Genomic DNA, 7,196 nt, shown 5'->3' with positions numbered 1-7,196 from the left:
GAAATTTTTATTAAAATTTTTTTTAATGTTTATTTATTTTGAGAGAGACAGAGCGTGAGCAGGGGAGGGGCAGAGAGAAAGGGAGACACAGAATCTGAAGGGGGCTCCAGGCTCCGAGCTGTCAGCACAGAGCCCAACATGGGGCTCGAACTCAGGAACCGTGAGATCGTGACCTGAGCCGAAGCCAGACACTTAGCTGACTGATATCAGCTAATATCCTTACTGATATCAGTAATATCCTTACAGAGATAAAATATTGAATTCACACAAGAATGAAATGTGATTAAAAAAAAAAAAGACCTTTTGGAGAAGTAAGAATGTCCTCTTGTAAAACTGTAATGAGAGAGTCAATACAATATTCGAGAGATAAAAAGCAAAGAAATATCCCAAAGCTTGGCATAAAACCATGGCGATGGAAAAGCAGAAGTCAGAGGCTCCACGCTGGGACCCGGCTCACAACTGGCAAGAGTTCTAGAAAGAGGAGATAGGACGGAGGGAGAAATGATCATAGCATTAACAGTTCTTGGAAAACCGGAGACAAAAAGGACACTCCCAAGTTTTGCCAGAGAAAGAGGGGAAAGTTCGTATACAAATGAACAGGAATCGGAATAGCCTTGAACTTCTGAACAACAATCCTGGAAATGTTCCATCTCTGAGAAGCAGGAGCCGAGCCTTACGAGGCCTTCAAAAGTCTGGAGGAAAATTATTCTCAAGCGAGAAGTTTTCTATTGAGCTAAGTAATCAACGTGTGAGACAGAATGATGTTTTCAGATATTGGAAGTTTCAGAAAGTGGCCTCCCGTGTATCTTATCCCAGTAGCTCCTGGAGGCCTCTGTCCCAATCACACAACAGTATAAACCATGAAAGACACGGGATCCAGGAACCGGGGGGGGACGCACTGCAGGAGGGAGGTGAAAACTCGTCCCAGGGTGGCAGGTGGGGAAGTCCCAGCCGTGCAGCAGGCCTGGAAGCCACTGACAGGAAACCAGGAAGAATAATTGAAAAACCAGAACGAAAAGAAAGTCACCCAATAGATTACCTGATGTATTGAAAAAACTTCAGAATTCTTTCGGAAAGTTGGAGAAAGAGATGGGGGCACGAGGAAAGCTGAGCAGATTGTCTTCTAGAGGCAATCATAAACTTCAGGAAAAACAAAAGTCTGTGCAGGAAAGGAAATGATGCCGTAATATACCGCATGGTGTCGAGGTTAAACAGTATTTCCACGGCCATAATTGTGCAAATGCTAAACATACATTTCACCAAAAATTGGGATCAATAGACCAAGAGGATGTACGCGAGTAGTCTGTATATGCAGATGGTGTAAGGTGTTCAATCCTCATCTTTCATAGGAGAGGTCAATGAATAATGTTTAAAACAGGAACATTTTTAATGTTTAAATGTGAAATTAATGTCTAACTTAATGAATACTGTTTAAAACATAAAACAGGGTGCCTGCGTGGCTCAGTTGGTTAAGCGTCAACTCTTGATTTTGGCTCAGGTCATGATCTCATGGTTCGTGAGACTGAGCCCTATGTCGGGCTCTGTGCTGACAGCACGGCACCTGCTTGGGATGCTCTCTCTGCCCCTCTCCCACGCATGTGTGTGCATCCTCTCTCTCTCTCTCGAAATAAATATATAAGCATTTTTTTAAAATAATCAAATAAAATAGAAAGTCAAGAAAGAACAGTATGGGTATATTTTTTAGAAATACAGAGGTATATATATGAGAAGATCCAAAAGAGTGAAAAAGTGGTTTCTTCCCGCATTGAAAGTGCCCACCAGGTGCCCAGTACAATAAAGTTCAGAATGGCGTGGGGCACCTGGGTGGCTCAGTCGGTTGAGCGTCCCACTTCGGCTCAGGTCATGATCTCACCCTCCGTGAGTTCGAGCCCCGCGTCGGGCTCTGTGCTGACAGCTCGGAGCCTGGAGCCTGCTTCCCCGCTGGTCACCCCAGCAAGGGCCCCGGGGTTTCTGCTTTTCTGGTCTGCCTTCCACGGGGTCGACGTCATGCTCACGTCTCACGGGGTGGCCCCTCGCACATTTGTGTGGTCGCCCCTCCCCCGCTGCCAGGTGCCTGAGTCATTGACTCACGGCCCCTTTCCACACACTTTTACTCTGATTGTATTTTTGATCTTCCCATCTTTCATACGCTTAAGCTTTTTGTGAAGCCTCCCACCGAACCTTTTTTGGGAAGCAGTCGGTCTATAAATCCTAAATAAATAAACACATCACTCTCCTTTCCACAGCTGTCCTGGCGAGAGCGGCTTTCACAGTGGACCTGCCCGGCTTCCCGTGGTGGGGGGCCCTGCCAGGGCGAAGTGAGCTCTCAAGCCCGAATTACTCTCTCTGGGCCCACACCCTTTTTCTCCGGGGGCCACCCCCACGCCTGCCGAGCGCCTTTGTGTGAACAGGGACAAGGTGGCCCTCTCAGTAGATGTGGCCCTCCGCACAGCTCGGGGGGCCGATCACAGCATCTCTCTTACGGGCCGGACGGGGACAGCGGGTGGAAACACCCAGACCAGCACCTGGACGCGGCACTCGGGTCGGCAACTAATGGCCCGTAAGGCCTCTGCCCCTGCCCCTAAAGAATTTGGTGTGGCTGTGCGCCCCCCTCAAAAAAATAGACTCGAAAACAGGAAATTCAAAATTGAATGGTACAACCCACCAGAGTATGCAGAATGAGAAAGACAGACATATCAGGTGTTGGGGAGGGTCTGAGCTCTCGTAGGCTGCCGCTGGGGACTTAGTGTCCCCCTGGACAACAGGGGGGCGGAATCGACTAGAGCGAACGATGCACAAGTCCCCGTCCGACCCAGCTGCTCTGATCTCCTTCCTAGGATTAGACTCGCTGACTTGTGTGCATATGTTCACCAAGAGGCAGATAGGCAAGGATGTTCCCAGCATCATCTCCTTTTTTATTGCCTTTTTCTTTTTTATTTGGGAGAGACAGTGGGAGAGGGGCAGAGGGAGAGAGAGCCAGAGGGAGAGAATCCTAAGCAGGCTCCACACTCAGCACAGAGCCCCACGCGGGGCTCACGATCCTGGGATCGCGACCTGAGCCGAAATCAAGAGTCGGACGCTCCGTTGACCGAGCCACCCAGATACCCCTTCATCTCCTTCTTTTTTTTTCTTTTAATTCTTTTTTACATTTATTTATTTTTGAAAAACAGAGTAAGACAAAGCGTGAGCAGGGGAGGGGCAGAGAGAAAGGAGACAGGATCCAGAAGCGGGCTCCAGGCTCCGAGCCGTCAGCACAGAGCCCGACGTGGGGCTCGAACCCACAAACCGTGAGATCATGACCGGAGCCGAAGTCAGACGCTCCACCGACTGAGCCCCCCAGGCGCCCCAACCCTTCGTCTCCTTCTCAAACAGAAACTCCAAACGACCACACGCCCATCAAGAGAAGAACAGATAAACTGATCGGCTCCATTCACAGAATGGAATATTATAGAGCGGAGGAAATGAACCGATTACAGGTAAATGCAGCGAGATGGGTCGATCTTACAAACAACGTTCAGGGAAAGAGGCCAGACACCCAAGAACAAGTATCAATTCGACTTTGTCCGCCTCCCTTTCTCTGACAGCCAGACCAATTTTGGGGTGAGAATCTGGGCAGGTGTTTACCCTAGGAGACGGGGCTGTACCGGAAGAGACCTCTTGGGGGGGGGTGATGCTATTTCTTGATTTATTCCCAGGGCAGAGGCCCTCACTCTGGGGTCACTTGGTGCATATTCACTCTTGCAAAGTTGGTGCTCCTTCCCGCACGGGTGTCATTCTTCAGCAGCAAACCCCGGATACATGCGATTACATCACGTTGACTGTGTTTCCCTCGCCCAAGGGGCGGTGGGGGCCTGGGCCGATGGTGAGCCCCCCTTGTCCTCCCGTCTCCGCCGAAATGTCTCTCAGCACCTGTCCTAGCAGGTGGCCTCACCGCTGGCCACGATGCCGCCATGCCCCCGGTAAGTCTCCCTTCACGGCCGGCCGAGCCGCTGTTTCTCCTGTTGACGGCAGAGCCGCTTTCTGTGGCTGGGGGACTGTCACTTGCGGGTTCGGGGACGTGGTGGATTGTGCCTTATCCCTCTCACGGCCCGGCCTGCCGCGTGCCTGTTTTCTGGAACAGTGCCAGGTGCAGTGTCAGAGATGAAGCCCTTGCGGCTGTCGTGTGTGTGTTGGGCGGGACGAGTCAGGCGTTTCTCAACCGACCAGAGGAAGGGAAACGTGCGTCCTGTTTTCCGTCCGCCGAGAGGAGAAGGCTGGATTGATGGGCAATGTTTTCGACCTCTTCCTCCGAGCCCTTGTTCGTTTCCGGATCTAAGATTGGGAACAATCCGTGTTAACCAAAGGAGCGTTCGGAGGCTGAACCGGCAGCCAGACGGAGGCTTCGGGCACGACGCTGAAGGGGAGCACGTCGGAGCCCACGGCGGGGACAGGACGTCCCAGCTGGGCAAAGGCTGGAAGGAAGGCCGTCCGGGGTGAGACCACCGCTGAGCCCAGGGCCCCACTGTGGGTGAGGACACGCGGGCAGAAGCCGTGGCAGGTCGTGGGGGTCACGGACCAGGCGTGCCAGACTCCGCCATCAACGCCACGCCCACACAGTCAGGCCCCCGGCCCGCTGGACTATTTATACCCCTGGGAGGTCACCAGGAGGGCCAGGAAGCAAAGAGCCTTGTGGCGCATTAAGCCCGCGACCGCCGCCCCATCTCAGCCCCGGGCTTCCGAGAAGGCCCGCTCAGCGCTATCAGCAGGCCGGCTCTGAAGATAAGCGGCCTCCGCTTGGCCCCACGAATGGTGTTATTTCAGGGACCGCTCAGAAGGACAGGATGGGATGGGACCCAGCCATCTGTCATCCTCTCCTTCGTCAACACGCTATGCGAGCGTCCAACAAAGACCAGCACTTGCCTGGGGAAACCACCCTCCCCAAAGGCGTCTGGGCAAGGAATCTGCTCAGAGCGATGCTTTCCATCCTCCTCCCCGGCACCTCTGGGCGGTCACCCCCCCGCCCCCCGAGGCCAAGGTCTGCTCCCCAACCCCGGGCTGGACGGGCTGCGTGAGGTGACTTCTGCTAAAAACCTCCTAAAATAAAGAGATCCCAGATCTGGACTCGGTTAGAGAGGGTCAGGGCCCAAACGTGGAATTTCCCTACTTCAAACCGTCTACATCCCGCACCTCGATAACATAATTAAGTGGGATACGCGGCGCTGAGGGTCAAGGGCCAAGGTGCGGGCCTCTGAGCCGACTGGGGCCCGCGTCTCCATCCCCCACCCCTTCCACCTCGGCCCCCGCCGTTCCCCCACCCCCACCGGACACACGCACACGCTGTTCTTGGGGATTGTGTCATCTTCTACTCGGCGGCCGGCCGGCTGCCTCAAATGATGCCACAGGTTTGGGAGAACGTGGGCGGATGCATCGTCCCCAGTTCTCCCCGCCACTGCCCGTCACGGAGCGGGAAAAGCAAAGAAGACAGCCACGGGTTTGGGATGAAAGTCAGCGGGAAGGTTCACTGCTCCGTTGGCACGCCCGGGCACACCTGAGAAGACTTCTCACTGATGATCCCCAAAGGCGTCAAATGTGCCCATGGGGTGAGGCCGACCGAGATCCCCTGACCCCAGCCTTGATCTGAAAGGGAGGGACGCCGAGGGCCAGGGCGAAGGCCTCCTCGAGGTCGTGCAGCCACGGGGGGCACACCCCACGTCTGATTCCAGGCCTGTTGATGACAACAATCACATGTGTTCACCAAACATGCGAGGGAAGCCATGGGCTGGGCACTGGGGACACCGCAGTGACCAAACTCCTCGCCAGGAGCAGGGCTCACGCACGAGGCGACTTGGGGCGAAGACCTACGGAAGCTGAGGGAACAGCCTGTGGCTGTCTGGGGGAACAGCATTCCCGGCACAGGCTGGAACCGGTGCAAAGGCCCTGAGGCAGAGCCCGCTTGGGGTGTTGAGAACAGCGAGGAGGATGCATAGCCGTAGCAGAGAACATAAAGGGACAGGGGGCGGGGTGAGGTGCGGGAGGCCAAATAAGGGCCCCTCAAAGATGTCCACGTCCCAGTCCCCGGACTCTGTGCATATGGTACCTTACAGAGCTGACATGTAGCTTAGCGTCTGCCATTTTCACCCACAACACTTCTGGCACCAAATGTGTTGGTGAAGCGGAGGAGACCCTAGACCCTAGACCCTAGGAGGAGCCCCTTCTTCAAGTCTTCAGACACCAGCCAGATGTCCTATGATTCGATTCGATTCTGGCACTAAGCACCCAGGGTTTGCACAGACCCAAGGTTAGGGGGTCCGCTGCGTCGGACGCCCGTTGTAAGTCCCAGGTTGTCGCCTGGACTTCTGACCGACTGGCTATAAACGGGGGGTGGGGGGCGGATATCCTCAACCCCTCCTCAGCTTGGGTGACTTGCTCCAACTGTTCAGAGAACTCAAGTTACTTTCCTTATTAGCACCGGCCGTAAAGGACACAAGCCAGGAACAGCCAAATGGAAGAGATCCCTGGCGCGGAGCATGGGGGGGAGGGGGGAGAGGGGCTCAGAGCTCCTGGCCCTCCCGGCACCCCCATACGATCACCAGGCAGGAAGCTCCCCAAACCCCATTTTTCAGGGTTTTTTTTTAAACGGATGTTCCATTAAGTACGCAGGACTGAGTAAATCACTGGCCGGTGGTGATGAACTCGGTCCCCAGCGTCCTGGAGGTCAGGGGCTTGGGCTGGAAGTTCCAGCCCTCCTCTAGGGGTCCGTCCCTCTGGCCAGTCAAGAGTCACCTCCTCAGCATAATAAACTCAGACGTGGCTGGAGGGAGCTACTTTTGGGAATCGGCCGACATCTCAAAACCCCCTTCTTCCCACCCCTCAGGAAGTTCCAAGGGTTTTAGAAGCTCTGTGCCAGGAACCGGGGACAAAGACCAAATATTTATTTTTTATTCGATCCCACCTTGCACCAGGGACTCGGCAGATGTGGTTGGGTTAAGGATCGTTGAGGCAGGGAGATCGTCCTGGACTGCGTGAGCACAACATCATCACAAGGGGCCGTGTGAGAGAGGAGTCGGATCAGAGAAAGACGTGGGGGGATTTGAGGACGCCACTCTCCTGCCCTGGGGCTGGGGAAGGGGCCGCAAGCCGAGGGGCGACAGCAGAGGCGCTGAAGGAGCTGGAAAAGGCGGGGGTCCTCCAGTCTCTGGAAGGAACCAGCCCTCTCC

The sequence above is a fragment of the Panthera tigris genome, chromosome A3, assembly GCF_018350195.1.
Source record: "Panthera tigris isolate Pti1 chromosome A3, P.tigris_Pti1_mat1.1, whole genome shotgun sequence".
NCBI classification, from domain to species: domain Eukaryota; kingdom Metazoa; phylum Chordata; class Mammalia; order Carnivora; family Felidae; genus Panthera; species Panthera tigris.
The sequence above is the reverse complement of the archived record's forward strand: the minus strand, read 5'-3'. Positions refer to the sequence as shown.